The 15,828-nt window shown below is 43.9% G+C and overlaps 1 pseudogene; it reads right to left on the bottom strand.

Annotated features, from left to right (window-relative positions):
- Positions 1 to 7,211: 7,211 nt before the first annotated feature.
- LOC117442061 (zinc finger protein 3-like) lies at positions 7,212 to 15,551 on the bottom strand (annotated as a pseudogene).
- Positions 15,552 to 15,828: the final 277 nt, after the last annotated feature.

The raw sequence follows: 15,828 nt of genomic DNA, 5'->3' as shown, positions 1-15,828 counted from the left end.
GGCCTTGGGGCGCAACTTGAATTTGAAAACACGTGGCAACTGTCTTAATACAGCAGATGAGAAGACTTGTGGAAGGATCCATTCTTCATGGGCTTCAATGGCTCTCTGGATAAAGGGCGTGTTGTGGCTGCTTGCATTATCCTCAGATAGTGGTTTGTTTAAATAACTAGTGACATCTGAAAGTACAATTCTGGGCCATTGATTGTGTAATTTCTCCGAACACATACAGTAGAAATGCCTGTTTCTGAAGCCTTCAAAGGGTGCAGGAAAAGGGCTTTTGTATTACACTCAAAGACAGGACTATTCCGTTAAGCCACGAGGCGATGTGTTTAAACCCACTTTGATACTCGGATGCAGATCATGTTAAGAATGAATTAAAAGTCGAACATTTGTGACCTCCTTCTGGCTCAAAGAGAGGAAGGGGGATGACCCATGAGAGGGAGGAGGAAGACTATAAAGAAGGATGAAGGCCTGGGCCTGGGCATCACGAAACCCAACGGATCATCAAAGCCAGCTGTCAGGAAGATACTGGGAGATTGTGTTTTGTGCAGACGCCAAAGAGGAGCAGAAGATGGCCGACTTGCCACAGGAAAGGCTTGAGCCAGACGTGCCTCCATTTACCGATGTTGCTGTGGACTACTTCGGCCCTATTCAAGTCAAAAGAGCACGTACCACATTAAAGAGGTACGGAGTGCTGCTCACGTGCACGACCAGCAGAGCTGTGCATATTGAGGTCGCCAGCTCACTTGGAACAGACTCGTGCATCGACGCTTTGAGAAGATTCAGATGCAGAAGAGGTCAAGTGAAACTTATAGGATCTGACAATGGGAGCCATTGAGTTGGAGCTCAGAGAGTTGAAGGAAGCCCTCTCCATTCTGAACCAGCACGGCATTCAGGAAGCTCTGCACCCCCCATGGAGGAGTATGGCAGCGTCTGATTAAGTCTGTGAGGCAGGTTCTCTATTCTGTTTGAAGCAGCAGACTTTGGATGAAGACGGGCTACAAACCCTTTGATGTGAGGTAGAGGCCATTTTGAACAGTCGACCAATCACAACAGTCTCAAATGACCCTCAAGACCTGGGTTGCGGTCGGATAATCCAAAGATCAGCTCCTATCGTCTATCCCTTGACCTCTGAGTGAAAGGTCACGGGGTTAGGGGATAGTGGATAGGAGAATTCAAAAGGACTTAGGAGAAGAGACTGCGGTGCTTTAGAGAATCGACTGCACTTTCACTATCCCACGTGTTTCTGATGCGCCAGCGGACGTCCTGAATGTGCGTCTGCTGCTGTGGGGAAACCATGGAAACTACAGTTTTCTATAGCGGACTACAAACATGGATGTTCAATAAGAACGAGGGACTCCTGTGAACTCATCTGGAGACTCTGCTCCGTGCTCTGATGCTGCTGCTTTGCTTTATGAACGTGGACAACAGAGAAACAGATTCTTCAGGACCAAAGTTGAATTGAAATAAAAAAGGAAAGTGAAACTTCTGCTCGTCCCCCTCTCCCTCCGGTCCACATGAATACCAATGATCCCAATACGTATGATTGATGAACTAAAGATCTTAAATCAATACAGATGTATTTATTATAAACGTTAGTGCTTAACATCTATCTCTGTGTATATCACCATTCAGACATCTTTTAGAAGTTGAGCAAACCCCACACAGCTCAGTAAAGACTGAGATGTTGACTTTATTTGATCATTTCAGTAAAAACTAACGTTCATATTTCTCTCTTTATTATAATACTGATGAACGTTCAGAACAAAGCACTTTGCAACTTACCACATACGTTTTAAAAAGCTTAATAAGCACCGTAACTTTCATGATATCATTTCTCCGTCATAATCGGTTGTTTCCGTGAACGGCCGACTGTTGAGTGACGGCAAATGCTGCGGCTGCAATGCATTGTGGGGCAGCATTTTCTCCTCTCCTTTCGGTTAGGGAGGTCCAGTGGTTCCTAAGCTAAAGGAAGCTGTAAAGGAAGTTTGAAACCTCCTTTCCTTTCATCTAGAGAATTGGAACGGCTCTTATCATGGCTGCCACTGAGGGACTTCCGGGTCATTTCACTCCGTGACGAAGGTTCCTGAGCTAAAGGGACTATTGGACTTCAGCCCTGGAGCCTCTAACCCCAAATCACATCTTGCTTTTAAAAACCAAGCCAATTCGGCCCCCTGGAGTTTTTGACAAGAACGACCTGTACGTAAGACGCCGATGGAAACAGGTGCAATACATGGCAGACCTATTTTGGAAACGCTGGTGCCGGGAACACTTACCCCTCATGCAAGAAAGACAAATGGTGCAAGGAGAAGAGAAGCTTTAAACCCAGAGATGTAGTAATGGTAGTTGAAGCTACTGCTCCCTGTAGGTTCAAGGATCCTGGGAAGAGTGCTAGAAGCTATGGCAGACACTAAAGGACTGGTTCGAGCTGTCAAAGTTAGAACACAGACGAGTGTGCTGGAGAGGCCAATCACCACGATCTGTCTGCTGTTAGAATGTGAAGAGTGACGGCAGCAAAGAGTCTTCTTCCGCTGATGGCACGATGATATCATGCAGACAGGATGAGTAACACCACACGACTCATATTGATAGATGACTGGATTCATGAAATGAGTAGAAATCCTGACTATAGGCTCCTTTTTTTGAAAAACAAACATCATTCCAAGATGGTCGCAGCGTGAGTAAGCGCATCTCAAGCTCGTCTGGTTGTCGCTGTTTAAAGCTCATATCATGGATCCACGTGATCTGAACCCACGAACATTTGATTAACTCAGCAAAGCGGCTCACTACGGTCTCTGGATTATTGTGTTTTTTGCATTTTCAACTATGGAGGGAAACATGTCTCTCAAAACCAGACAATATAAAAAGTAGAAATACAGTTTAAACTGCCGTATGCAGAGAAGACGCCGACGTGTCGCACTTATCATTCATATTACACCATCAATCAGATCATCGATCATATAATATCATAATATATCATATATTTCCTGATCTGAGTCAGCTTCTCCAGCCTCACCTGGCCGTGCAACACTCACAGTGTCACAGACTGGATGCAGAAGTATTATTTAACACATTATGTTGACGAAACACTCGAGACAAATGTAATTAAAGTCAGATCCACTCGTGTCTTAGACGTGAACGCGCTCTCAGCTGGAGAGAGAAACCCTGGCTTGATTTACCGAGTTGATAACCAGCGTCGTAGGACCGCTTAGCGAGATCTCGTTTGTTAGTTTGTTGTTGTTAGTTTGTTTGTTACTCAAACATATCCAGGGTCTGTTGAACTGGCTTCGTAGTACAGGGCACAGGTGGCGAGCAGCGCTAAGGTCAAAGACACAGACATTATACATTATATTTGTATTTTACCAGGATGCAGTGACACACATATTTACATATTTACATTTACTATCTACAGCACCCTGACATCCCCCACTCCCCCCGTTGACAATTTACTAGCGGTACCGAAGTGGGCTGGTCGAAAGTCCCGGGATGATTTGTAGTCCCAGTCCACCACTGGCTACATGACCGTATGATCGCCCATATTGACGCACCTAATTCCTAAACTTCTAACAGATACAACATAAACCGATCCTTCAGCCTCATATGAGCTCTCAGACACGTTCAACATTAACCTGTCCTCGCTGTCCTCGCTTGCTGCTGTGTGCGCCGTCGTGCGTTTACATCTGACTGTATATAAAGGTTTACATGCAGAAGCTGGGATCCTGGACGGTGCAGCTGGAGCGCTGTGCCCGCAATGACGTCACCCATCATTTGGCGGGACTTGAAGAATCCACGAGAAGATCCAGGAAATTGTCAACATTGAAGGATTAATGGTTATCAAAGTACAAATATCCAAAATCAGTTCAGTAACGGTTTTCAAGGGGACGATATGTACTCAAAGTGATGGGTTTGGATGATGGGGGGAAACCGTGTCACAGGCTCTTTAACAAAAAAAAATCTTATACCATGGTATAAGCGGCTCACTACGGTCTCTGGATTATTGTATTTTTTGCATTTTCAACTATGGAGGGAAACATGTCTCTGCAAACGTTGTGGGACGCGATTCAGCAAATCAAGACCGACATGCTGACTCACATCGACTCAAACATGGATCCCATTCAAAGCAGCTTGAGCAGGATACACAGTTCCCCGTCTAGTCTGGGAGACCAGGTCAACGTGTTAGAGCAGCGTGTCGGGGCTAATGAGGACAATGTACACGAGTGTGTCGCTCGAGTCAAGCAGCTCGAGAAAGACAACTCCTTCCTGATGTCTAAAGTTGATGACTTGGAGAACCGGAGCCGACGTTCTAACCTTCGCTTCGTAGGAATCCAGGAGTCCGCTGAAGGCAGTGACATTATCGGCTTCATGTCTCGGCTCATCCGAGCTCCTGGGGCCAGATGCCTTCACTACCGATCATTGAGAGGGCACACCGCTCGCCGACTGCCAGGCAAAACTCCCGTGCCAGCCCGCGGGCCATCATGATCGAGCTGCTGAACTTCCAGGACAAAGTGAAAATCCTTCGTCTTGCCAGGGAGAAAAGTCTCTGGACTACAACGGGAAACACATCAGCATTTATCCCGATTTCAGTCCCGAGCTTACCAGAAGACGCCGGAGCTTCGATCCAGTCAAACGCAAGCTCCGTGAACTCAACATGAAGTACTTTCTCCTCTACCCGTGCACCCTCTGCGTTGTTGTTGATAGCAAACAACAAGGCTTCTCTACCCACAAAGACGCAGAGGCAGTCTTCATGTCTACCTCAAATGTCTACCTATAATGTCCGTCTTTTCACTGAATTGTCGTCTTGAAAAGGGTACTCGCAACAATTCTGCAACAACTTCACCTCCACCTGTTGCACTCGTCATTTCAACCTTAAAAACAATGAAATGGCATGAATTGCTTCGTCGCATTCATCTAGATCCTCTGCCTCGAGCCAGAGAACTAGCGGGCCTCTAGAGCACCTGGAACGAGGGGAACTCTGGAAGAACACGCCCATTGGCTACAAATCAATATGTGATTGGTTGATCAAACTGTCAGTCCAAACGTACGCTCTCATTCAGTGCAACGGCCAGGGCATTCGATCAAGGATGTAGAATACCTTGGTGAAGGATGTTCTACCCAGAGACCCAGAACGAGATCTGATTGGTTGCTTTCTTTTCTCACACAAAACCACGGAAATGCGTAGTGCATGGTCCGAGAAGGACAAACAAATCAACGTAACACTGTGATATTACAGATCATCAACACAGATACCAGCTGGTTGATGTCGCCAGGGAAAAGAAAGTTTGGGGCTCTCTGCTGGAACTGCTACCCCCGCGACCCGACCACGGATAAGCGGGAGAAGATGGATGGATATCTGCTCTTGGATAAACTTCACGGCATTGGCCTTTCTAATAATAGTGTTATGGTTTAACTCGTACCTTCACAGTAGAAAGCAATGTGTGGTTGATAATGGAAAACAGTCTGACCGGTTGATCCAACAAAAGGGTGTACCCCAAGGATCAACTCTGGGCCCACTTCTGTTCTCTATTTACATAAATGATTTATCTTCTTGTCTGATTAATTGTTGTACTCACCTTTATGCTGATGACACGGTCATATATACATCCAAATCTGATTTTTCACAAATTCAGATCTCTCTTCAATCGGATTTTAATATCTTACAGGACTGGCTATCACACAATAAACTACTGCTTAACAAAAGAAAATCTTATACCATGGTCTTTGGTACCAGGCAGAAGCTCAAATCCAAACCTAATGTAGTAATAACATGTAAGGATGGCACTTCTCTGCATAAAGTTGATAGCTTTAAATATCTCGGTGTATGGCTAGACTCTGAACTTTCATTTAAACTACATATAAAGCATGTAATACAAAAAGTCAATTACGGAATCGGTGTTTTACACCGCTCTCGCAATTATTTTACGCTCAGTGTCCGAAAGAGAATTGCTTCTCAACTTATTCTTCCGATTATGGACTATTGTGATGTTGTCTACCAAAATGCACATACAATCAGATCTTGCTCCACTCAACATAGCCTACAACAGACTATGCAGATTTGTTCTTGGTTGTCCTTTTCGTACACATCACTGCACAATGTATAACCAACTTAAATGGCCTTCTTTAAAATGTAAGAACACACACGCATTGGCTCCAGCTGATATTTAAATGCATTTATCTTAACTATCCCCCTTAGTTAAAGCAGTATTTTGTACCCTACTCACCAAATCATCAAGTTAGACATTCTGTTCAGATTTATTTCTGTCCCCTCTGCAAACAAATTGATTGGGAGAAGAGCGTTCATGTTCAAAGCCCCAACTGACTGGAATACTTTACCTGCTGCCATTAGATCTCTTGCATCATTGGGTTTATTTAAACATTGTTATCTCACGTTCAGCTGGGCTGCACTTGTTATAACTGATATTGATTAAACGGATTTGCTTGATTGTCTCAAATTGTAATGATTGTGTGCATTGCTTGTATTTTACTTAACAGACTGTGTGTGGTTTGTCTTGTGTGTCATGTTTTGCATTTTGTCTTTTAGCTTATGTCTGTAAGTTGTTGCTATTGTCGGGACCCGCTTGAAAACGAGATGATGCATCTCAAGGGGTTTATCCCAATGAATAAAAATGTCTATATAAATGTATATTTGATAATTGTTTTTGTGGTACTCCAAAATACAATTAGAGGCCGGTTATGTAGGAGACATTTCCTTAGATTATATTATTTTATCTTTTTAGAGTACATAACCTGAGATTCTGTGGTGTATATTATTTAATTTGAGTGCGTTACTCCTGCAGGTCGAGGTGCTGCAGCATAAAAGGAGAGGTGCTGCAGCCTACTGGTGCGGCTGACTGAAGAAAACAGTTTTTAGACCTTGCTGGTTGGGAGCGTCACAGCTTGGTTCTTGTGCCTTTAACATTGAAGTATCAGTTTATATGACAAATAGTTTGTTTAAAAACGTTTATTTATTTTTGCCTTACTTTTCAATCGCATCTGGACATTTCTATATTTTAAGGACACAAAACAAATGGATATCGTGGTCACTACACGGTTCAAGTGTGAGCTTCCAGTCCGAGTGCATTGTGGAGATATGACCTTGTACATTTCAAATACCCCAGATCCTGCAGTAATTTATCGGGGCTAGCAATTGAGATATAATATTTAAAAAAAGGAATAACAAGAATGGTAGTATAACATTTCTTTATAGATCAGGAACCATTACAAACATGAATTAAATCAGGAGAAGCAACATCTCTGTGGCCTCGTGTTGGCATAGTGTGAACGCTGGTTAGAACATAAACAATTGTTAGTCAGACTTCAATGCAGAAAGACTTTTAAAATATAACTCCAGCTCTCAGGACATCAGGAGGAGGAAATAGCTGGCTTGCCTCTCATAGTTCTTCAAAACAATGCAGTGTGCATTCGCTCGTGGACTTTAAAGGTGAATACTTTGAGAAAAAGTTTTCCCACACTCTTCACACCACTATGGTTTTTCTCCTGCGTGAATGCGTTGATGTGATTTGAGATGACCTGAGTGAGCGAAAGTTTTCCCACACTCTTCACAGCTGTAAGGTTTTTCTCCTGTATGAATACGGTGATGTGATATGAGAGCACCTGATGTAGTGAAAGTTGTGCCACACTCTTCACAGCTGAACGGTTTTTTCTCCTGTATGAATACGGTGATGTGATATGAGAGCATCTGATCTAGCGAAAGTTTTCCCACACTCTTCACAGCTGTAAGGTTTTTCTCCTGTATGAATACGGTGATGTGATTTGAGAGCACCTGATTGAGCGAACGTTTTCCCACACTCTTCACAGCTGAACGGTTTTTCTCCTGTATGAATACGTTGATGTGATTTGAGATCACCTGAGCGAGCGAAAGTTGTCCCACACTCTTCACAGCTGAACGGTTTTTCTCCTGTGTGAATAAGCAGGTGGCGCTTTAAAGTTCCAGATCTTGTGAAGGATTTGTCACATTGCTGACAGCTGTGACATCTCTCTTTTCCTTTCGGTTTCTAGAACAGACAGACAGAGAAAGAGAGAAAGTTAATCTAAAAAGCATAAATACATTACATTACATTTAGCTGACGCTTTTATCCAAAGCGACTTACAATAAATGCGTTCGACCAACAAAATACAAACTTGAAGAAAACAGAATCATAAAGTACATCAGGTTTCATAGAGACAAACATTTCAGGTGCTACTCAACTGGCTTTAGGTAAGCCAGTCCTTTATTAGTATACAAGTGCTTTGTTAGTAGTTCTATCGCTCGAAGTGGAGTCGAAAGAGATGAGTTTTCAGTCTGGAAGGTGTGTGAGCTTTCTGCTGTCCTTATGTCAATGGGAGCTCATTCCACCATCTTGGAGCCAGGATAGCAAACCCACGTGTTTCTGCTGATGGGAACTTGGGTCCCCCTCGCAGTGAGGGTGCAGCGAGCCGTTTGGTTGATGCAGAGCGGAGTGCACGTGCTGGGGTGTACGGTTTAACCATGTCCTGGATGTAGGAAGGGCCAGATCCATTCGCAGCATGGTACGCAAGCACCAGGGTCTTGAAGTGGATTCTAGCAGTTACCGGAAGCCAGTGGAGGGAGCGGAGGAGCGGCGTGGGGTGGGAGAATTTAGGAAGGTTGAAGACCAGACGAGCCGCTGCATTCTGGATGAGCTGCAGAGGTCAGATGGCACATGTAGGTAGACCAGCCAGGAGGGAGTTGCAGTAGTCTGTACTGTACTCGTTCGCAGGAGAAAGTAGGAAGTGGAGCGCACAGGAGACAGCAGTTTCATTGCAGACTGTTATGTTTATGTGGGGAAATACATACATTATTTGAGATATATTGCAAACTCGGACTCGGGGTGTAGTTATTTGTTCCAGCACCGGATCGGCAAAACAGGAGGGTCTGTGAACCAGTCTTGCCTTGACCTATGTATTCATGTCTGTGACTCTCACAGTATCTGCTGCCCACAGCTGCTTTATAGAAGAAAACCTCCTTCACGTCATGAAATCTCTGCGGCGCCAGGAGGCAGTAACGTGTGACTCAGCAGAATCTGAGAAGAGCAGCACCAGCTGCAAAGAGCCGTGCCTTCACTGTGTTTACCCTCATTAGAACAGCTAACGAGCGACCGCAGGCTGCTACGTTTTAACCACACACACACACACAGAACTGCCCAATTATTCCCCCTATTACTGTATATATCTATATCTGTTTTATGATTTCAGAGCCGCACTCTCCATTGTTGTTAATGTGGAAAATAAAACTCTAGTTTTCATAACCACTGTCTTGTAACCTCTTAAGCGTCTGATTAAGTCTGTGAGGCAGGTTCTCTATTCTGTTTGGAAGCCCCACACAGCTCAGTAAAGACTGAGATGTTGACTTTATTTGATCATTTCAGTAAAAACTAACGTTCATATTTCTCTCTTTGATTATAATACTGATGAACGTTCAGAACAAAGCACTTTGGCAACTTACCACCTACGTTTAAAAATGCTTAATAAGCACCGTAACTTTCATGATATCATTTCTGGGTCATAATCGGTTGTTTCCGTGAACGACCGACTGTTGTGACGGCAAATGCTGCGGCTGCAATGCATTGTGGGGCAGCATTTTCGGCAGAAAACTCATCTCTTTCGACTCCACCTCGAGCGATAGAACTGCTAACAAAGCACTTCTATACTAACAAAGGACTGGCTTATCTAAAGCCAGTTGAGTAGCACTTGAAATGTTTGGCTCTATGAAACCTGATGTACTTTATGATTCTGTTTTCTTCAAGGTTGTGTCTTCCTGGTCGAATGCACTTATTGTAAGTTACTTTGGATAAAAGCGTCAACTAAATGTGATGTAATGTAATATGTTATCGTAGTAATCAGTACAATAGTAATATTAGTGAAAAAAATAAATAATTATATATATTTGTCTCACTATACAGGTTCATTTTGATTGTTTTTGGAAAACATATAAGCTGAATATTCAGGGACTCCACTCCAAAAAAGTTCTTGGAATCTATCAAAGATGTTGATCCAACTATATGAACAGAAACATGGTGTAAAAATGATCTGCTCACTCACTGTCCTCCAGGTTATAATGAAGTCATGGTGCCCTCTATAAAATCAAAGACATACGCAGGGCAGAACATCGGGGGGGATCTTGGTGTGGTATGAAGGAGATCTTTGCCGTCAGATCTCAGTAGTGAAACAAGGTAAATCCCACATGTGGCTAAGGTTAGATCAAACCCTGGGCATAACTGACAGGAATCTATACGTGTGTGCTATTTATATTCCCCCAGTCGATTCTCCTTATTTTGAAGAAGACATTTTTGAAACTCTCCATTCAGAAATAGCCTATTTTCAGGCCCAGGGAAATGTGCTTCTAACTGGAGATCTGAACGGACGCACAGGAATTGAACCTGATGTCATAGACCCACAGGGCAGCCACCATGTATTTGGTGAGCCCCCCCCATGTTCACCACACCAACCGTCAGCCATCGGAACAGCCTTGACTCTGAAATCAATCAGAATGGCAAAGAGATAGTGCATCTCTGTCGGGCCTTAGGCCTGTACATAGTGAACGGGAGGTTCAGAGAGAGAGAGAGAGACCTGGACATAGTGAACGGGAGGTTCAGAGAGAGAGAGAGAGACCTGGACATAGTGAACGGGAGGTTCAGAGAGAGAGAGAGAGAGAGAGACCTGGACATAGTGAACGGGAGGTAGTGAACGGGAGGTTCAGAGAGAGAGAGAGAGAGAGAGAGAGAGAGGGAGAGAGAGAGAGACCTGTACATAGTGAAGGGAGGTTCAGAGAGAGAGAGAGAGAGAGAGAGAGAGAGAGAGAGAGAGAGAGAGAGAGAGAGGGAGAGAGAGAGAGACCTGTACATATAGGCCGCAAGGCGAACCTCGAAAAGTCCTCTAGGAAAGAGATCCCGCTCCACAGAAGTGGAACTCCACGATCTTTAGTTCATAAAAAAGAACGAGTCATGCTTATCCACCAAAAAAAAGTTTGTCGCTAAAATTCCTGCCAATTCTTCTAGGCACGTAATTATTGGCTGAACTAGTCCCTTCAAAGCGTAATAATATCTTGGTCCAAAGTAGTGCCACGGTTCGTCACGTGATCCTGCTCCACCAATTGGGAAGCTGCATATTGTCAACAGAAGTGAAAGATGGCCGCCTACGTGGTTGCGCTAAACCAGACCAAATGGATTCTAAGCAGTGCTGTATGCTTGTTCTTTGTCATGTTTTGTCATATGTCTGAATACATCACTAAGTCCGAGGTATTTGCGTTATATACGCGGTGTTTGTGAGAGGGTTACTCTCTGGGAACAGAGTGGACCATCCAATCAACATTGACTAGCAGCGTTTATCAGCCAACTCCAGCTACAAACTATTTCCCCACGGGGATTAATAAAGTATATCAAACTCAAATGTATCAAACTATCATTCCTGGACTACCATGTTCGCATCGCGAGGTTCATTGGCTGAGCTCGTGGATGATTCCATTAGACTGAGGACTTTCTGTCTGTCTGTTGTTACCCACGTTAAAGGCACTCTTAAAATGACTGGATTTCATAAATAGCTGCGTCCAAGAAGAAGGTGAACTTGTTACGTTAAGTAATTTAGATCAATAGAAAGCAGTACTTCCAGGCTGAAGACTTTTCTTTTTGTCGCTGCTTCTAATTGAACTATTCACATCTTAGACTGCACTGTAACTTTTATCCATGTATTTCTTCTTTTAATGTTTATTTTATTAGCTTTTCTTTTTAATGACTGATTTTAAATGCCATTTTCTTAATGTCTTTCATTTTTTGTAAAGCACTTCCAAAAGAACAGAAAAGAGCTTAAGAAAGGTGGAAAGAAGGCTCTTTGATTCCTATTCCTCGCTGTCAGTGTCAGGGCAGTCATCGTTCTCTTCCTCCGTTTCTTTTTTATTTGCACAATTTGAGCAACGACAAAAGTCTGTGCAACAGAGTCCTGCAGAGAAGCACGAACACCTGCCTTCCTCACAGGCAGACTCTTTGCAGCTGCAGTGCATCACATGCAACACGCCGTCAGGGGCAGGGCTTCTTGTCATCCAGGAGACGTGTGAGTTCCATCCTCTATTTCCCAACCATATCCAGCAGGCGAGGGAGCATCCATTTCTCTTTTGAGACAGGACCTCGTTATTGCTGCCTGGTCATTTGCCCTTTTGCAGTGCTGATGGAGGGCATCAGGGGGGATGCTTCATTCTGGCAAGGCCGATGATGCCATACAGAAAGCCTTGTACCTAGCACCATTTACATCTTCTGCTGCTGGCTGATCGTACAGGTGACATACATCTTTTGACATTTTAAGTGATAAAAACTCTCCACCTCTCAAGAGTCCTTCCCCTCACTGAGCTGTAGCTATCAGCCTCTCAGTCTACAGGAGAGGACTCTCCTCCACCCCTCAAGAGTCCTTCACCTCACTGAGCTGTAGCTATCAGCCTCTCAGTCTACAGGAGAGGACTCTCCTCCACCTCTCAAGAGTCCTTCCCCTCACTGAGCTGTAGCTATCAGCCTCTCAGTCTACAGGAGAGGACTCTCCTCCACCTCTCAATAACAGCGCCTTAAATCCGGGTGCTAGTGGAGCACGCTCCCCCTGCTACCTCTGAACTGGGAGACATCAGGATGAAGCTGCACCCTCCCTCCCCCTGCTCCCTCTGAACTGGGAGACATCAGGATGAAGCTGCACCCTCCCTCCCCCTGCTCCCTCTGAACTGGGAGACATCAGGATGAAGCTGCACCCTCCCTCCCCCTGCTACCTCTGAACTGGGAGACATCAGGATGAAGCTGCACCCTCCCTCCCCCTGCTACCTCTGAACTGGGAGACATCAGGATGAAGCTGCACCCTCCCTCCCCCTGCTACCTCTGAACTGGGAGACATCAGGATGAAGCTGCACCCTCCCTCCCCCTGCTACCTCTGAACTGGGAGACATCAGGATGAAGCTGCACCCTCCCTCCCCCTGCTACCTCTGAACTGGGAGACATCAGGATGAAGCTGCACCCTCCCTCCCCCTGCTACCTCTGAACTGGGAGACATCAGGATGAAGCTGCACCCTCCCTCCCCCTGCTACCTCTGAACTGGGAGACATCAGGATGAAGCTGCACACCCGACTTCTGTCCAGCTAAGACATTACATTTATATGTTATCGTAGTAATCAGTACAATAGTAATATTAGTGTTTGTTTGTAATATATTCGTCTCACTATACAGGTTCATTTGGATTGTTCTTGGAAAAAGAGATGCGTTAATTTCATATAAGCTGTTGGAATATTCAGGGCCTCCACTCCTCAACCTTTGAGGTTAAGAGTGAAGAAAGTTCTTAGAATCTATCAAAGATGTTTTTAATCCCTTTAGTTACTTCTCAGATGAAGGATGTGAAATATAACCAAGTGTTGAATCAGACTTTAGTTCCACCTGGAGTGAATCCACCAGCTACCCTGCAGTCTACAAAGTACTTCAGACTAGCTGCACCTCCACCAGCTACCCTGCAGTCTACAAAGTACTTCAGACTAGCTGCTCCTTCACCAGCTACCCTGCAGTCTACAAAGTACTTCAGACTAGCTGCACCTCCACCAGCTACCCTGCAGTCTACAAAGTACTTCAGACTAGCTGCTCCTTCACCAGCTACCCTGCAGTCTACAAAGTACTTCAGACTAGCTGCACCTCCACCAGCTACCCTGCAGTCTACAAAGTACTTCAGACTAGCTGCACCTTCACCAGCTACCCTGCAGTCTACAAAGTACTTCAGACTAGCTGCACCTTCACCAGCTACCCTGCAGTCTACAAAGTACTTCAGACTAGCTGCACCTCCACCAGCTCTGAGAACACTTTCATGATCAATCATTATAAAACATATCATATATATTATTCTGAAATGGACCAATCTGCACAACGACTACTTTCACTGTCTTTCACTATATTTAGATTGAGGGACTTTTACTGAAACAGAGTATTCCTACTCGGGCTCACTTTATGCTGCGTTTCCATTGCAGTTTAGGAACTGGGGCGGTAACTATAGTAACGCAGTGTAGGCGGAGCCGTGACGTCATCTTCAATGCGAAACACAAAACCAGCCGTTAGCTGTTAGCACTCAGAGCTCTCAGCTCCTCATGTCTGCTCAGAAACTAGACAGAAGTTAAACAAGTACAAACCACAGACTGCCTGTGTCATGGAGAACACAGTCGCTGCTTTATTTATGTCTGGAGGCCGTTGTTGTGAGTGAGGACGGTCGGAGCATATACAAGACGCCCGCCTGGCGGAAACGCTGACATTAGGAATATATCGTGATGAAGTGCGCACTGACCTGAGCTCCAGGGGCCTCTCTCTTCTTCCATGGATCCATTTAGTCGATGTGCTAAGCAGAGGAGAACATGAGAGAAAGGTCAGATAGTTATAAACGCTACATGCAAATGACTTTAACCATTACTATAAAGAGTTATTATTATTAATATAATACAAATATTTAGATGTAATTCATCATAATCTGTGTAGCAACTTACAGCTCAGTTTGTTCACTTTTATTTCATTAAAATGACTTTATTCACATAGAAAGTGACATTAATGGTTGTTTGAACCAGGGTTATAACGCTACCTGTGTCATTAACTATCACCAAGTTAACACAGAAAGCAAACATTAGCTAGTGAGACTGTTTAATGTACTCCATGTATACAGTATTTTCTGTATATTGTGTATTCTTTAGATACTCTAGTGATATGTGTCCTGTGTCCTTGCTGCTAATGCTTCATTTTATTATCTTATTGCATCTTTTAAATATGTTTAACTCGTGTAATGCCTGAAAACACTTCTGCTGGGACACAATCATTTCCCAGTTTAAGATAAATCATTATTTAAATGAAGTGTAACTATTTATCTAATGAGCTAAACCGCCGCTTAGCGTTAGCTGCTAACTGAAGAACCCCATTCATTTCAATGGGAAAAATGCTACGTCACGGTGATGAATGGCGATGCTAATAAGCTGGTTAGCATATATTTAAAACCATACGTATGGTAAAGAGCACCAACACAACAACTCAAACCGTCTTAAAGACAACTGGTGTAATAAATAACTAACAAAGTCAGCTGAGCATTACAGATCAACTGTTACTCCCCAGAGCCGAACTGGAATAATAACTGTAGCTGTTAGCCGATAGCTTGTAGCCGTTAGCTGTTAGCCGATAGCTTGTAGCCGTTAGCTGTTAGCCGATAGCTTGTAGCCGTTAGCTGTTAGCCGATAGCTTGTAGACTTTAGCTGTTAGCCGATAGCTTGTAGACTTTAGCTGTTAGCCGATAGCTTGTAGACTTTAGCTGTTAGCCGATAGCTTGTAGACTTTAGCTGTTAGCCGATGGCTTTTAGGCTTTATTTAAAGATAATTTGAGACTATTTTTGGCGCACATTTTAAGTTTTGTTGTGAGTTTCTTTCTTCCAAGAGTACAGCTGTTGTGTTGAATAAGATAACTTCTGATTCGTGATGAACTGTAAGCTAAGCTAACAGGTGTAAATACACTTAATGAAACCTCTGTAGGTGTTTAATCCACTCACTTCGTCTTCGCCTTCGTCTCTCGGTTTTTGGCGGATTGCAAAGAACTTTAAAGGTGCATCTTCTTCTTCTCTCGTTTTTGGTGGATTGCAAACAACTTAAAAGGTGCATACCGCCACCTACTGTACATGAGTGTCTTGGCTTTTAGCACTGTTAGAACCGTGAGCCGCTACATAACTCTAAACAACGAACATTAAATCATATTTTCATGTTAACAATATTTTATTGATTCCAGTTGAATATTGTGATTGAAAAGCCTAAGGAGGCTGGTAAACATTGCAAAGAGGGATTT

The sequence above is a fragment of the Pseudochaenichthys georgianus genome, unplaced genomic scaffold (assembly GCF_902827115.2).
Source record: "Pseudochaenichthys georgianus unplaced genomic scaffold, fPseGeo1.2 scaffold_264_arrow_ctg1, whole genome shotgun sequence".
Lineage (NCBI taxonomy): Eukaryota > Metazoa > Chordata > Actinopteri > Perciformes > Channichthyidae > Pseudochaenichthys > Pseudochaenichthys georgianus.
Note: the sequence above shows the minus strand (reverse complement) of the source record. Positions and strands in the feature narration are given on the sequence as shown.